Consider the following 17,112-nt stretch of genomic DNA (forward strand, 5'->3'; position numbering starts at 1 on the left):
CAGTCTGGAAAAGGCAACCTTCACACACGAGACAACTGGAGCAGTTTGCTCATGAGGAATCGGCCAAAATACCTGTCGAGAGGCGCAGAAGTCTCATTGACAGTTACAGGAATCGTCTGATTGCAGTGATCGCCTCAAAAGGTCGTTCAATACAATATTAAGTTAAGAAGAAGAACCATCATTTCTGTCCGGGCCGATTTCATGAGGTTAATTTTTTTTCAATTCAGTGGAAGCAGAAAAGCAATGTCTGACTTTCATTTCTTCATTTTCATAGATTTTTAATTTATTATTACTTTTGTCAGATTCAAGTTATTTCTGTGACCATTGTGGGTTTTTCTTTCATTAAACGAGGGGTACCAACAATTTTGACCACGTGTGTATATAGGTGAAATGCCTAACTTAGAAAAGGGGGTCTCACCTCCATTTGTACAAAGTACAAGCAGTTACAGCAAAACCAAAGAAATGAGCCGGAGTGTAAGTTGGTGTACATACAATACACAGGAGCATGTTCACACTGTGGTCATGCTCACAAGTCATGTTACATGCAAATAGTAAGATAGAAGATAAAAGTGTACCTGTAGTATCTGCGTACACTCCCAGTCACATGTGTTCGTAGATCATGTAAAAACCCGCCTGAGCTGGATGTGACTAGTAAAGAAGGGAAGGAAACACTACGACGTTGTGCGATACCAGAGATAATCACATAACCCGATGTAATAATCATACCATCCACAAGATGGCAGCGTAGTGCCAAAATATAGATATTCAATAATATGCTGGAAAAAGTGGAAGTAATACCAACTTTAGGTCACATGATGTCGCCAACACACACTAATCAAAGCAACGGGACAGTAATAATAATAATAATAATAATAATAATAATAATAAAAAATAGGCATCCCGAAGGTCTATGGTGGCAAGATAGTCTTCTTTGTGCATGACTGAGATGACCGAGTGGATGTACTCCATTTTGAAATTCTTTATCTCCAAAAAATAAATTGTTCAGGTAGGTGAGATCTATAGATGTTGCTTCCCTTCTGGCTTTGGTACGGGAAATATTCTGGAGTAGACACCTTTCCCTTTGGCATGTATGGCAACTGGTTTTAATGCCCCTTTGTCAACGAATTCTTGGACCAGGCGACGAACGACTGGGATTTCTCTGAATTTAGAAGAAAGTGATCTGGTGGAAAGTCCTTCAATTCCTCTTTTTATGATAGATGTTACCCAAATATTTGAAGCTGTGGAAGACCATATTTGAGAAAAGAAGGACAATCTTCCTTCTACAGGTGGACTCCTTATGATCTGTGGCCGGGAGGCTTCCCTTAGAAGTGGAAGGACTAGGTTTAAGACCAAACTGCCTTCTCATGTTAAACCTTCTCCTAAACTTTGAAGATCTCTTTGCATGCGAAAATTGACGAAAACACCTTTTGGACTGTGGAAAGGATGTACTTTTACCCTAACTGAAGGATGTCCTCTTGTAAAGAACCGAAGAGAGATGATAGTTGGAAGGGTAAAGTACATGAACAGATTATTGTTAGATCAAGAGGGACCTTCCGGTAGCACTGGAGACAGCCAAAGATGTAGAAGAAAATTTAAAGATGTCAACTGGAGCATCACAGCGGAGGTCCGCAGCAGATTTCATTACAGGTAAATTCTGGAGAATTTCTTCCATCTTGGAGATCAGAGCTAACTTAGCCAAAAAGCTTTAGCGATGGAGACAGAAGAGGGAGCAATCTTGGGAGGTGATGACCGCTGCAGCATAGTCCTTTTTCAAAAGGGCCTCAGCTTTTTCCGTTAATTTGATCTTTTAACAATGGTGTTTCTTCCAACGGAAATAAAGCTTGTTGGGACAATTTTCTATCACTAAATCCATCTTCGGTTGATTTACCTTCTCTGAGATCCTTTGTAGATAGCTTTAAAACTGCAACCAAAATCCACCTTTTTGATGGGTTTAGACTATTCCTTTGGCACACAGTCCATAATCGGGGGGTGCATTGGAAACACTTTCTCCCTAGTGGTGGTGGTGGTGGGGGGGGGGGGAGTAATACAGACGCACTCTCTTGGATTTTTTTCTCTATATTTTTGTCTGATCCTACTGTACATGACGGCTTTGAGTAGAGAGGAGTATTGATCACTTGAAAGAAGAAGTAAATCTTCAGAGGAAAACGGTTCAGAATTGTCAGATGAAGACCCACCACCGGACTCGTCAGAGGAGGCTGAAGAATAAACAACCAGCTGAGGGGAAAGATTCTTTACACCAATACCACAGGATTGTAGCGTGTAGCCAAATTGCAGATCTCCTTTAGAGATCAGTTTGTGTCTGGGATTCACAAGAGGACTATAATGGCAGTTACGGAGCCTTCTGCAAGTCTCTGGATGTCATGATAACGCATTGGTTTACCGTGATTGAGTCAGCAATGGGAGCCGGTGGTCGGACAAGCACAGGCAACGGCAGCATTTATACAGTTGACCTACTGCGATTGGAGATTAGCTTAGGACAAGAATTTGTTGCTAAGGTGAAAGAAAGAAAAGTAAGGATTCACCTAAACCCTTTTTAGTTGTAACTTTGGTGAAATCAGAAACCTCTATTTTTTACTATAATTACTTCTCCCAGACATATCAGATGAGAAATTTTATGGGATACTGACTGATTAGTCTAATAAGTAGAACCCTGGGGAAGATATTACCACCCAGTAATGGTAGTCGTTCAAGTCACAAAAATACATGATTATCTCAAAAGGGTTTTAAAGGCTTACCTGGTGAGGTTTATCCATTATAAGTTTATACTTAAAACATACAACTCCGCCCTTCACCTCTTCAAACAAACCTATTTCAATACCATCATCATCTCACTGTCCAAAAATCCTAAACGCCTCTTTGACACTTTTCATTCTCTCCTCAATTCAAGAGTGAAAACCCTGACTACTGACCTCAGCACTGACGATCTGGCTAATTATTTCAAAGAAAAAATTTACCATATCAAACAGGAAAATTTCTACCAATCCCCTAATACCATGCACGGTCCTCCCTCTCCCATTGCATCTAGCTCACACTCTGTCTTTGAATCAGTCACGGAAGAAGATCAGGCTCCTTGCATCTTCTCGCCCTACTACCTGCACCAGTGACCCTATTTCCTCACATCTCCTTCAGTCCCTTTCTCTGGCTGTCACCACTCACCAAACTAAAATATTTAATATTTCTCTCTCTCATCTCATCTGGTATTTTTCCCTCCTCATTTAAAAACTCCAGCATACGTCCATTACTTAAAAAAACATCCCTTGACCAAAACTGTGCTGCTAACTACAGACCTGTGTCTAATCTTCCCTTCATCTCTAAACTCCTGGAATGCTTGGTCTACTCCCGTCTAATCCACTATCTCTCAGATAACGCTCTTCTTGACCCTCTACAATCTGGTTTCCGCTCTTTACACTCCACTGAATCTGCCCTCCCTAAAGTCTCTAATGATCTACTACCAACAAAATCTAATGGTCACTATTCCCTGCTGATTCTCCTGGATCTCTCTGCAGCATTCGACACTGTGGATCACCAGCTACTCCTCACGATGCTCCGCTCTATCGGGCTCAAGGACACTGTTCTCTCCTGGTTCTCCTCCTACCTCTCTGACCGCTCTTTCACTGTATCTTTTGCTGGCTCCCCTTCCTCCCCTTTTCCGCTTACTGTCGGGGTTCCTCAAGGATCAGTCCTAGGCCCCCTCCTCTTCTCCTTATACACCACCCTGATGGGACAAACAATCAGTAGATTTGGTTTTCAGTTTCAGTACCATCTCAATGCTGATGACACCCAATTATATACATAGTCTCCCCTGACCTCACCCTTGAATTATTACAAAACACCAGTGATTGTCTTTCTGCCGTCTCTAACATTATGTCCTCCCTCTAACTGAAACTGAACCCGTCAAAAACTGAACTTCTTGTGTTTCCTCCCTCCACTAACCTACCTGTGCCCGATATTGCCATTGCATGTGTGTGGCTCCACCATTACTCCCCAACAACAAGCCTGCTGTCTTGGGGTTATACTTGACTAAGATCTTTCCTTCTCTCCCCACATCCAATCACTCACCCGCTCATTTCATCTACACCTCAAAAACATTTCTATAATCCGACCTTTTCTTACCTTTGACTCTGCAGACTCTTACTATCGCTCTTATTCATTCTCGTCTGGACTATTACAACTCTCTACTAATCTGTCTCCCTCTTACTAAACTCTCCCCTCTCCAATCTGTCCTAAATGCACCAGCCAGGATCATATTCCTCGCCAACCACTACACCGATGCCTCCACCATGTGCCAGTCGTTGCACTGGTTACCCATCCGCTACAGAGTTCAATATAAACTCATCACTCTTACCCACAAAGCGCTTCACGCTTTAGCACCGCCCTTCATCTCCTCCCTTGTCTCAGTCTAGCACCCTACCCGTGCCCTGCGTTCTGCTAATGACCTAAGATTAACATCCTCAATAATCTGAACGTCCCACTCCCGTCTCTAAAACTTCTCACGTGCTGCCCCAATTCTTTGGAACGCACTACTCAGGACTCTTCAATTAATCCCCAATACCCACAGTTTTAAGCGTGCCTTAAAAACGCATTTATTTAGACTGGCCTATCGCCTCACCTCACTTATTTAACTATCCCCTTTTTTTTTCCATACAAAATTTCCTTCCAAATCAGGACCTTTGTATCAGCTGTTCACACACCCCCATGTACTTAATAGACTTCTGTGTCTGTACTTGTTTTCATACTGGTTGGTGACTGGTTCATTTAGCATTATGTGATTACCCTTTTTATTACATGGATGGTTGACCGTACAATACAAGCAATTGTTACCATCCACCTTTCGTGTGTCTCCCCTATTTCCTCATAGATTGTAAGCTTGCGAGCAGAGCCCTCTCTCCTCTTGGTATCTGTTGATTTAAGTGATTATTGTTATTCTGTAATGTCTTTTATTGTCTGTACAAGTCCCCTCTAAAATGTAAAGTGCTGCAGAATATGTTGGCGCTATAGAAATAAAAAGCATTATTATTATTATTATTATTAGTGGATTCTCAAAGCCCTAGGTCTTGGTGAAAAGCATGGACTGGAACAATTGGCGCAACCTAGCACCGAGGCCTTGACACACAATACGTGGATCAGCAAAGACCAGGGCAGCAATGTATACAGGATAGCAAAAAACAAGTGGAGCAGGTAGCACCAGATGTAGCTGATCCAGGTGTGCAGTGACACACGGGAACAGTAGCTTTATAGGAAACTGGTATAATCCAGCAGGGATGCATGTAATTACAGGAATGACAGAGGTGCAGTCTGCTTTCTTCCAGCAGGGAAATGGTTAATAGCAGCAATGCATGCAGACTGGCACTTGTAGCAAAGAAATGGTTAACCACAGGATAGCAGTGAAGTTTAGGCAAACTGGATATTTTCTTGAAGAGATGCATTTTTTTGATTGCAGAAGCTAGGTGTGACAAGCACCAAGAACAATTGCTAAAGGTTAGTAACTTGCTTGCTGAAAGGTAAAAGGTGGACAACACCTAGTAAGCTGGACAGAGCATGTAAATAACTCTAATTATAGCTTGGAAGCCTGGAGAAGCAGAGGAGTTGCTAGATACATGGCTGGATCTGAGCCAAGTGAAGTAGACGTAAACTCCTAACAAACTTGAGCTAACTGTGGACAATCCTACTTAATCCCCAAGCACCTTGTCATTGCCTAAGTCAGCCTTGAAAAGCCTAGGTTTATGATATGATAGGAGTTTACTGGGTTACCTGAGGAACCCAGTGTGGACTACTGCAAAAGGAGAAGGGAGAAAGCCCCAGCACTGGAGTCGGGGCAGGTAACTGTTTTTTTTATTCTTTTAGGACACGGGTAGGGAACCTCCGGCCCATGAGCCGTTTGCAACCTGTGATGACCTTTTCTCTGGTCCCCGGGCAGGTTCCTGGGGACCGCAGTGCTTGGGCCAGAAGTCAGCCTCAAGCTCTTTAATTCCTTCTTTCACTGCAAGTATGTGCATGCAGGGTTCACTACTGAACGCGGTGGCACGTGCAGTGAAGGATTAAGTCCTGACACTGGTCAGTGCCAGCAACTGGAGGTACTCTGTACACCCGGCCACAGCCCATCACTCAACAAGGAACGCAGCACTAAGTCACACCCGGCTGTAGCCGGAACTTGACATGACATCAGCGGATGCCAGAGCCAGCTGGAGCCGGGGGTCACGTGATACCTGTGAGAGGCCAGCGATGGCGACGATCACAGGCAAGAAGCACAACACAAGGTATTTACAAAACAACTTATTTACACCATTTAAATACATTGGGGGCATTATCTATAGTAGTGGACAACCCCTTTAAGTTTTGCCTTAAGCCTGTAAAATGTGGCTCGATGTGGTTGATTTGGTGATTGACTCAGCCATTGCAGAATATTCCACTTTTGTGCCTTACAAAACTTCTGGGTTGCTTTCACAGTATGTTTTGGGTCATTGTCCATCTGTACGGTGAAGCACAATCCAATTAACCTTTCTGCATTTGGTTGAATCTGAAAGTCTCACCCTGTACACACAGGATTCATGCGGCTGCTTCTGTCTTCAGTCACATCATCAATAAACGCTAGTGGCCCAGTGGCATTGGAAGCCATGCATGCCCAAGCCATCACACCGCCTCCACCATGTGTTACAGAGGACATGCTGTGCTTTAGATCATGATCCTTTCAAAGCTTTCTCCATACTTTCTTCTTCCCATCATCCTCCTACAGGCTGATCTTAGTTTCATCTCTACAAAGAATGCTTTTCACAGTAGATATTTCTCCTAATCCAGGCCCTTTTTGTAATAATAAAACTAACTCCTTCCCTGCTATACTCAGAAACCCTGCTAATCTCATTAATACTCCCTGCAAGCCATCAGTGTCTTTTAATTGTGCCCTTTGAAATGCTTGGTCAATATGTAACAAACTCTCCTACATCCATGACTTTTTCCTTTCAAATTCCCTTAACCTTCTGGCTCTCACTAAAACCTGGATCCAGCAGTCAGATACCACCGCCGCTGCTGCTCTCTCATATGGTAGCCTACACTTTTCTCATACCCCAAGACCTGACAACAGATCAGGTGGAGGTGTCTGCCTGCTCCTTTCAACAAAATTTACTTTTGAGGTCATCTGCCAGAACCCTACTTCCCTTCTTTTGAGATCCACACTGTCAGACTCTACTGAGCCCTCTCTGTGTGAATAGTGGTTGTGTATCGTCCTCCGGGCCGCTCCCGTCGGTTCCTGGATCATTTTGCCACTCGGCTTCTAAACTTTCTATCCTGTGACAACTCCACCCTCATCATTTTGCCACTCGGCTTCTAAACTTTCTATCCTGTGACAACTCCACCCTCATCATGGGGGACTTTAACATACCTACATTAACACTAAATTTCCCTGACGGCAGTATTGGTGAACATTGTGAAGGCTGGGGCCCGAGTCCCACCTTGGCACGACCCATGTGCTCTCGATACCGAGGATTGCTGGCCCTACTTCTAGTTCCTGCACCCCCTTCTGCTACTCCTTATCCTCTATATCCGATGTGCTATCTCATATCGTCCACATCAGCCGGAAGCTCTGCAGCACTACCTATGCGAAGCGGCAACAGGCTCTGCTGAAGCTAATTTATACAACAGACAAACCGCACACCGCGGCAGTTAATGAAAAGAATAACAGACCAGACAGATCTGTGGTTTTTGCTGCTGAACCTCCAACCAGACATGGTCATATGTGATAATCAGCGCAACCTGGTGGCGGCTGTGAAGCTTGGCAAGCTCACACATGGACCATGCTTGGCACGTGTTCAACTTGGTAGTTTAGCGTTTTCTGAAAACCTACCCAGATTTGCCAGAGCTTAAGGTCAAGGTACGTCGCGTCAGCATCCGTTTACACAAGTCAGCTAGAGCTCCCTCCTCTTTGGCAGTGCTGCAGCAGCGCATGCAAGTGCCAGCTCACCGACTGGTGTGAGACGTGGCCACGAGCTGGAACTCCACACTGCACATGTGAGCAGAAGAGGTTGTGGAATACCAGCCCCAACACGCCCTTCGGTATTCTGGCCAGCCTCCGCACATAACAACTGAAGAATGGGCATGGATGTCTGACACTTGTGCGGTTTTCCAAGACATTGCCGACTCCACAAAGATGATGAGCCATCATAAGCACAATAATACCACTTCTATGCCTATTTAAACAGCTGCTGGTGACAATTAAACATGAAGCTTTGCATGTGGACCAGGTGGAGCCGGAGAAAGACACGATGTAGCGTCGGCGTCCCTGCCTCCTGCTAGGCAGGGACGCTGTTCCCCTCACCTCTCCACTCCGTGCCTGGCGTCCTCCTCCCGCTCTGTTTGGCAGCGCGCGCTGCTTCCCGGCCACTGTGCTTAGGGCACCGTCCTAAGGAGTCCCCGGCCAATGGCCGGAGGACCTCACCATATATAAGGCACCTCCTCCAAAATGGAGGTGCCCGAGCAATGTTGTTGCAAAGCCTTCACTCTGCTTCAGCCCTCAGGTCCCGTTACCAGTTACCTGCCAGTCACCTGCCAGATTCCTGCCTGTTACCTGCCAGTCACCTGCCAGATTCCTGCTTGATACCTGCCTGATATCCGTTTACCTGCTTGCAAGCCTGCGGTCCGACGGTCTGCCTTCCGACACCTGTCAGTCTGTCTATGAACCAGCCTGCCCGCTCACCTGGGAGCGCTCATCTGCTTCCTGCCTGCTAGCCTACCTGGAGGCTCCGCCGTCACTTGCCGTGACCACCTGCCTGTCCGGAGACTCTTGCCTGCTCACCTGGGAGCGCTCACCTGCTACCTGTCTGCTAGCCTACCTGGAGGCTCTGTCGTCACTTGCCGTGACCCCCTGCCTGTCCAGAGACTCTTGCCCGCTCACCTGGGAGCGCTCACCTGCTACCTGCCTGCTAGCCTACCTGGAGGCTCTGCCGTCACCTGCCATGACCACCTGCCTGTCCAGAGACTCTTTCCTGCTCACCAGGGAGCGCTCACCTGCTACCTGTCTGATAGCCTACCTGGAGGCTCTGCCGTCACTTGCCGTGACCACCTGCCCGTCCAGAGACTCTTGCCCGCTCACCTGGGAGCGCTCACCTGCTACCTGCCTGCTAGCCTACCTGGAGGCTCTGCCGTCACTTGCCGTGACCACCTGCCTGTCCAAGGACTCTCGCCCGCTCACCTGGGAGCGCTCACCAGCCTCCTGCCTGCTGTCCTTCTACCCAGAGACTGTCCCTGTCACTTGCCGTGAGTACCCGTCCTTCTACTCAGAGACTGTCCCTGTCACTTGCCGTGACTACCGGCCCTTCTACCCAGAGACTGTCCCTGTCACTTGCCGTGACTACCTGCCCTTCTACCCAAAGACTGTCCCTGTCACTTGCCGTGACTACCTGCCCGTCTTCCCTGGGAGCCACCCGCTTCCTTACAAGGACCGCCCCCTTGTATAGTTGCTCAGAGGTTCCGCCTCCCAGACCCGTTACACACGAGACAGGGAGATAGTATCCAACTCAGCCTCATCTCATCTACTCAGCACGGATTGGTTAACAATAAGGAGGTGGAGGCTGAGGAGGAGGAACAGGACCTGGCTGAAAGCGCAAAATTGGGTAGTACCCACACGAGCTTCGTTCTGTCTCCCCGACGTGGATAGGCTAAGGATGTGAATGAGTAAGCTGAGAATGTGAATGAGGAGGAAGAGAGGGACGAGGAGGAGGAGATGGAGAGTCGTCATCATGGTAAAGACAGGGAAGTGTTGGCTGTAGGGAACTTGGCACATACAGCTGACTTTACGAACCGCTCCCTTTCCCTCACGTTACCCTCGTGTTACATTTGGTCAAAAAAAAAAAGAGTACTGGTTGTTCACCCTGCTAGACCCACACAACAAGAACTTTGCATATCTTCTCGCTGAGGTGGAGAGGTCTTCTAAAATGGTGCTATACCAGAAGGCCATTGTGGAAAATATGTTGAAAATATTCTCATCAGACAACGCTTGCAGCAGAGGGCAAGCTCACCTGCCCAACCAAAGAGGAGAGGTCAGAGACACACATGGGGGAAAAGCAGAGGCAGGGGTACACTGTCAAAGGTCTGGGCCAATTTGATGACACCCTACTAACGTTCAGGCCCTCATGACTGGGTATTTTTGACAAGAAAGGAAAAGTTTTAAAAGATGGTGAAGCAATACATGGCCGACCAAACCAGCGTACTCCCTAATTCCTCTGCAACCTTCTGCTATTGGGTCTCAAAGCTGGACAATTGCCATGGGCTGTCCCTCTACGCCTTGGAGGTGTCATGCTGCCCTGCCCTAGCATCTTGTCTGAGCGGATTTTTAGTGCCTGAGGGGGGTCATAACAGACAGGCTCTTTCACTGACAGGCTTACTGATATTTGAATGAGGCACTACAATTGGTGCCTTCAAGGGTGTATGGATGACCCTGCTTGTACTTTTTTGCAGGATTTGCACTTAGTACATAGCCTTTATGAGTCTAGAAGTACCAATACATGACACTTTGAACAGAATGTGTATGAGACCCTTCTTTATGTCTATTACAGGGCGTATCTGAATCCCTAACATTTGGCAGTTCTTGCTTCCTTCATAAATTACATTGAAATTTCCTTTTTTTTTTTATAAAAAAAATTCAATTTTGGTTTACTTAAATTATAATTATTTTTTTTTAATTCCTTTTAAAATTTTGCCTTTTATACAAATCATTATACAGGAAAAAAATGTTTCTTAACCTTTTTTTTTCCTATAAACTGCAATTGCTTGTTGATTTGGAATGTTTTATTGTCAATCCTTAAAGTGGAGTAAAAGTGCGACACCATTGTTCTCAGCAGCGATCTGGGAGTCAGAGATGCTTCCAGGGGGTCTTCCCCATGCTGTTCTGCACTTTTCCCATCCATTTGAACATTTTCACTGGACCCCCAGACCTCCTTGTAGGGTTTGCCGGAAAAATGCTTGGATTTCCCATTGGCTCCCATTATTCTCATTACTCGAAACGAGCATTAGGAATTGCTTGGTCCGAGTAACGAGCATTTTAGTGCTCGCTCATCTTTATTTATAAACTTTATTTTAAAAAAATCCCAGTAAATTATATGATTTTGATTAGATGGTAAGAATACATATTACAACAAGCTCTATCGCAACACGTATTACCAGTAGCAGCGAGTCCCCAGACCTAAGCATTCCCCTTTAGTGACTACAGCATTGGGGTGTAGTCACACAGCCCCTGGACAAGTCGGAACGGTCATGTTTTGAGGAAGCGGACATGTGGTGCTCGGCTGTCCTGTCCCCATCGCGGAGGGTTACGCACAGTGCTGTGCAGAGATGAGCCGCCAGGCTGAAAAAACAGCATTTACTAATATTTCTCAGCTCTGCCCTTGTATCCTGGAGGATCTGATGGGACCGGGGCTTATAGGAACCTGGACTATACGGCCCAGGTTCCACTGCGCCCCCCACATTGACAACACTGACTGCAGAGACTCTATGAGAGATGCTGCCCCCTGCTGGCTGCAAAACTGCGATATGAGAAACCCCTAAGATTATACAGAGAGGAAACTCCCCAAAAAAGAAAGAGAAAAAGAATCTACAAGTCACACATAACGAGACTGATCGCTGCTCCTCAGATGTGACCTCCTGGTGATGTCACACTCTGTGGTGACGTCACAGTCACAAGATCAGTTAGATGGATAGATGTTAGAGAGTGTACTAACTTCAGTGACATCACATCGTCACATGACAGGAAGTGCTGCCCAGTGAAAACTCTTTACTGCTTTATTCTTCCCATTGGATACTGATCACATGACAATGACATCACTACGGGTCCCTTAGATTATACAGAACTTCTTTAACCCCTTAATGACCTGCCAGTTTTTATAACTCTGATATGTGTGAATATTTCGGGGAATAACGCCGGAGATAATTTTTGCTCATCCAAGTAATTTTTTGAATTTTTTTATTTTTTAAAATTGAAATTGCAAAACCAAAAAAAGAAAAATGATGGAATGATGGGAGATCACCGGATGGATATGCATATTAACTATATGCAAATGATGAAAAGATGGAAACAAAACATCTGATTTATTTACTATAGAGTCTGAGCCTCGTGCAGAAATCCCGGCACTTCTGCTGTCATTGAGGTTATTAATGGACGCCTGAGGAAGGTTCTTGATGCTGAATGTACAAATCATCAAGATCCTCGGCTGGCAGCTCCTGTGTAATCACCGACCAATGATATCTTCGGTGTGCTCTATGGAGACAAGTCTGGAGACGCTGATGCATCCGGAAATGAGTCTCCACACCTAAAACATTTCCTACAATCTGAACAATAGAACGGCTTCATCTAGTTGTGAGTTCTCAGATGTTTAAACACAAATTGATTTATAGCTAAAACACCTCTCACTTTGTGGACATTAAAACGGCTTCTCCCCTGTGTGAGTTATCTGGCGTCGAACAAGATCTGATTTGAGGATAAAACTTTTCCTGCAATTTGATCATGAAAATAGTTTCCCCCTTGTGTGAGTTCTCTGATGACATACAAGACCTGATTTGCAGCCAAAACATTTCCCACATTCTGAACATGAATACGGCTTCTCCCCTGTGCGAATTCTCTGATGTTCAGCAAGAATTGATTGCTGGCTAAAATTTTTGCCACATTCTGAGCATGAAAATAGCTTCGCCCCTGTGTGAGTTATTTGGTGTCTAACAAGATCTGATTTGTGGAGAAAACTTTTCCTACACTTTGAACATGAAAATGGCTTCTCCCCTGTGTGAGTTCTCTGATGATATACAAGACCCGATATGCGGCAAAAACATTTCCCACATTCTGAACATGAATACGGCTTCTCCCCTGTGTGAGTTCTCTGATGATATACAAGACCCGATATGCGGCAAAAACATTTCCCACATTCTGAACATGAATACGGCTTCTCCCCTGTGTGAGTTCTCTGATGTTCAGCAAGAACTGATTGATTGCTAAAATTTTTGCCACATTCGGAGCATGAAAATGGTTTCTCCCCTGTATGGCATCTGATATTTTTCATAAGATTTGGTTTCCGAATAAAACATTTTCCACATTCTGAACATGCAAAAGTCTTCTCCCCTGTGTGAATGCGTACATGAACCATAAGACTTGATTTCGGCCTTAAATATTTCCCACATTCTGAACATGAAAATGGTTTTTCCTCTTTGTGACTTCTCTCACGCAAAGAAAAATTTAAATGTTTTCCACGTGGAAATATTTTCTCCTGAGTATTTCTAGTTCTTTGTTTGCCAATTAATAATTGACTAGATGATGGTTTCTTGTGACCAGCAGTGTTCGTGCACAGATCTCTGTTGTAAAGGACCATGCCTACATCGGGAGTCATGGAATTATCTTGACTAATATTGTTATATTGTACTTCATAACTGGGAGATAAATGGTGATGTCCATTGGAGGTTCTCATCTCAATTTCACCTGGAAAAAGTAAAAATTTCTTATTTTCTCAAATATTTTTTTTTATTAACCATAAAGCTTTATTGATACAATAGTAAAATAACAGGATAATAAAAAAAAAAAAAACAATATCAGTAAGTATATTGCGAAAGGGAAGAAAGACCATGGGAAACATCAGAGTGTCTACAAGTTTTAGCCTAGATAGATCTTAGACTATATTCATGGGTAGACCTAGGGACAGGTGTTTCTATCTGATGATATAATATAATATGTCATAATGTCAATAGACAACAACATAAATACATTTTTTTGCTAAAGAAATCCCAAAATAAATGAATTATGCAGGGTTGTATTTATCGCGGTTGCAGAGGTGCAAAACCGGGAGGGAGGTCCGCCGACACCAGCGCACATTTCAGCTGGATCTGTGTCCGAGAACGCACATTCAGCTGAAGTGTATTGTGGCACAGAGACTTGTGGGGTCCCAGAGCGGCAGCCGACGTCAGCGTGCATGTGACTGGGGGCGCGTGGCAGAGTAGCCGCTCCCGACGCTTGTACGCATAAGGTAGCTGCCGGCTTCAGAAGACGACGCCGCGCTGCAGGGAAGTGGAGGGAAGGGGAGTAGAATCGTTTATTTACTTTTTATGCATTAAAGAACAGCAGCAAAATGGGGGACATATATACCAGGATGGGAGACATATATACCAGGATGGTCCCAGGATGGGAGACATATATACCAGGATGGTCCCAGGATGGGAGACATATATACCAGGATGGTCCCAGGATGGGAGACATATATATCAGGATGGTCCCAGGATGCGAGACATATATATCAGGATGGTCCCAGGATGGGAGACATATATATCAGGATGGTCCCAGGATGGGAGACATATATATCAGGACGGTCCCAGGATGGGAGACATATATATCAGGATGGTCCCAGGATGGGAGACATATATATCAGGATGGTCCCAGGATGGGAGACATATATATCAGGATGCTCCCAGGATGGGAGACATATATATCAGGACGGTCCCAGGATGGGAGACATATATACCAGGATGGTCCCAGGATGGGAGACATATATACCAGGATGGTCCCAGGATGGGAGACATATATATCAGGACGGTCCCAGGATGGGAGACATATATACCAGGATGGTCCCAGGATGGGAGACATATATATCAGGATGGTCCCAGGATGGGAGACATATATACCAGGATGGTCCCAGGATGGGAGACATATATACCAGGATGGTCCCAGGATAGGAGACATATATACCAGGATGCTCCCAGGATGGGAGACATATATATCAGGATGGTCCCAGGATGGGAGACATATATACCAGGACGGTCCCAGGATGGGAGACATATATACCAGGATGGTCCCAGGATGGGAGACATATATATCAGGATGGTCCCAGGATGGGAGACATATATATCAGGATGGTCCCAGGATGGGAGACATATATATCAGGACGGTCCCAGGATGGGAGACATATATATCAGGACGGTCCCAGGATGGGAGACATATATACCAGGATGGTCCCAGGATGGGAGACATATATATCAGGATGCTCCCAGGATGGGAGACATATATACCAGGATGGTCCCAGGATGGGAGACATATATACCAGGATGGTCCCAGGATGGGAGACATATATATCAGGACTGTCCCAGGATGGGAGACATATATACCAGGATGGTCCCAGGATGGGAGACATATATACCAGGATGGTCCCAGGATGGGAGACATATATATCAGGACGGTCCCAGGATGGGAGACATATATACCAGGATGGTCCCAGGATGGGAGACATATATATCAGGATGGTCCCAGGATAGGAGACATATATACCAGGATGGTCCCAGGATGGGAGACATATATACCAGGATGGTCCCAGGATGGGAGATATATATACCAGGATTGGAGACATATATACCAGGATGGTCCCAGGATGGGAGACATATATACCAAGATGGTCCCAGGATGGGAGACATATATACCAGGATGGTCCCAGGATGGGAGACATATATACCAGGATGCTCCCAGGATGGGAGACATATATACCAGGACAGTCCCAGGATGGGAGACATATATACCAGGATGGTCCCAGGATGGGAGACATATATACCAGGATGGTCCCAGGATGGGAGACATATATACCAGGATGGTCCCAGGATGGGAGACATATATATCAGGATGGTCCCAGGATGGGAGACATATACCAGGATGGTCCCAGGATGGGAGACATATATACCAGGATGGGAGACATATATACCAGGATGGTCCCAGGATGGGAGACATATATATCAGGATGGTCCCAGGATGGGAGACATAAATACCAGGATGGTCCCAGGATGGGAGACATATATACCAGGATGGTCCCAGGATGGGAGATATATATACCAGGATGGTCCCAGGATGGGAGACATATATACCAGGATGGTCCCAGGATGGGAGACATATATATCAGGATGCTCCCAGGATGGGAGACTTATATCAGGATAGTCCCAGGATGGGAGACATATATACCAGGACGGTCCCAGGATGGGAGACATATATCAGGATAGTCCCAGGATGGGAGACATATATACCAGGATGGTCCCAGGATGGGAGACATATATACCAGGACGGTCCCAGGATGGGAGACATATATCAGGATAGTCCCAGGATGGGAGACATATATATCAGGATGGTCCCAGGATGGGAGACATATATATCAGGATGGTCCCAGGATGGGAGACATATATACCAGGATGGTCCCAGGATGGGAGACATATATACCAGGATGGTCCCAGGATGGGAGACATATATATCAGGATGGTCCCAGGATGGGAGACATATACCAGGATGGTCCCAGGATGGGAGACATATATACCAGGATGGTCCCAGGATGAGAGACATATATATCAGGATGGTCCCAGGATGGGAGACATATATACCAGGATGGTCCCAGGATGGGAGACATATATATCAGGATGGTCCCAGGATGGGAGACAAATATATCAGGATGGTCCCAGGATGCGAGACATATATATCAGGACGGTCCCAGGATGGGAGACATATATACCAGGATGGTCCCAGGATGGGAGACATATATACCAGGATGGTCCCAGGATGGGAGACATATATACCAGGATGGTCCCAGGATGGCAGACATATATATCAGGATGGTCCCAGGATGGGAGACATATATATCAGGACGGTCCCAGGATGGGAGACATATATACCAGGATGCTCCCAGGATGGGAGACATATATATCAGGATGGTCCCAGGATGGGAGACATATATACCAGGACGGTCCCAGGATGGGAGACATATATATCAGGATGGTCCCAGGATGGGAGACATATATATCAGGATGGTCCCAGGATGGGAGACATATATATCAGGATGGTCCCAGGATGGGAGACATATACCAGGATGGTCCCAGGATGGGAGACATATATACCAGGATGGTCCCAGGATGAGAGACATATATATCAGGATGGTCCCAGGATGGGAGACATATATACCAGGATGGTCCCAGGATGGGAGACATATATATCAGGATGGTCCCAGGATGGGAGACAAATATATCAGGATGGTCCCAGGATGCGAGACATATATATCAGGACGGTCCCAGGATGGGAGACATATATACCAGGATGGTCCCAGGATGGGA

General features: G+C 45.6%; 1 pseudogene; it reads right to left on the minus strand.

Moving 5' to 3' along the window:
• LOC141258600 (uncharacterized) overlaps positions 1-17,112 on the minus strand; it is a 66,485-nt pseudogene that overhangs the window by 35,129 nt on the left and 14,244 nt on the right.

This window comes from Phyllobates terribilis, unplaced genomic scaffold, assembly GCF_046119375.1.
Source record: "Phyllobates terribilis strain yellow unplaced genomic scaffold, ASM4611937v1 Scaffold_3__8_contigs__length_932513732, whole genome shotgun sequence".
Lineage (NCBI taxonomy): Eukaryota > Metazoa > Chordata > Amphibia > Anura > Dendrobatidae > Phyllobates > Phyllobates terribilis.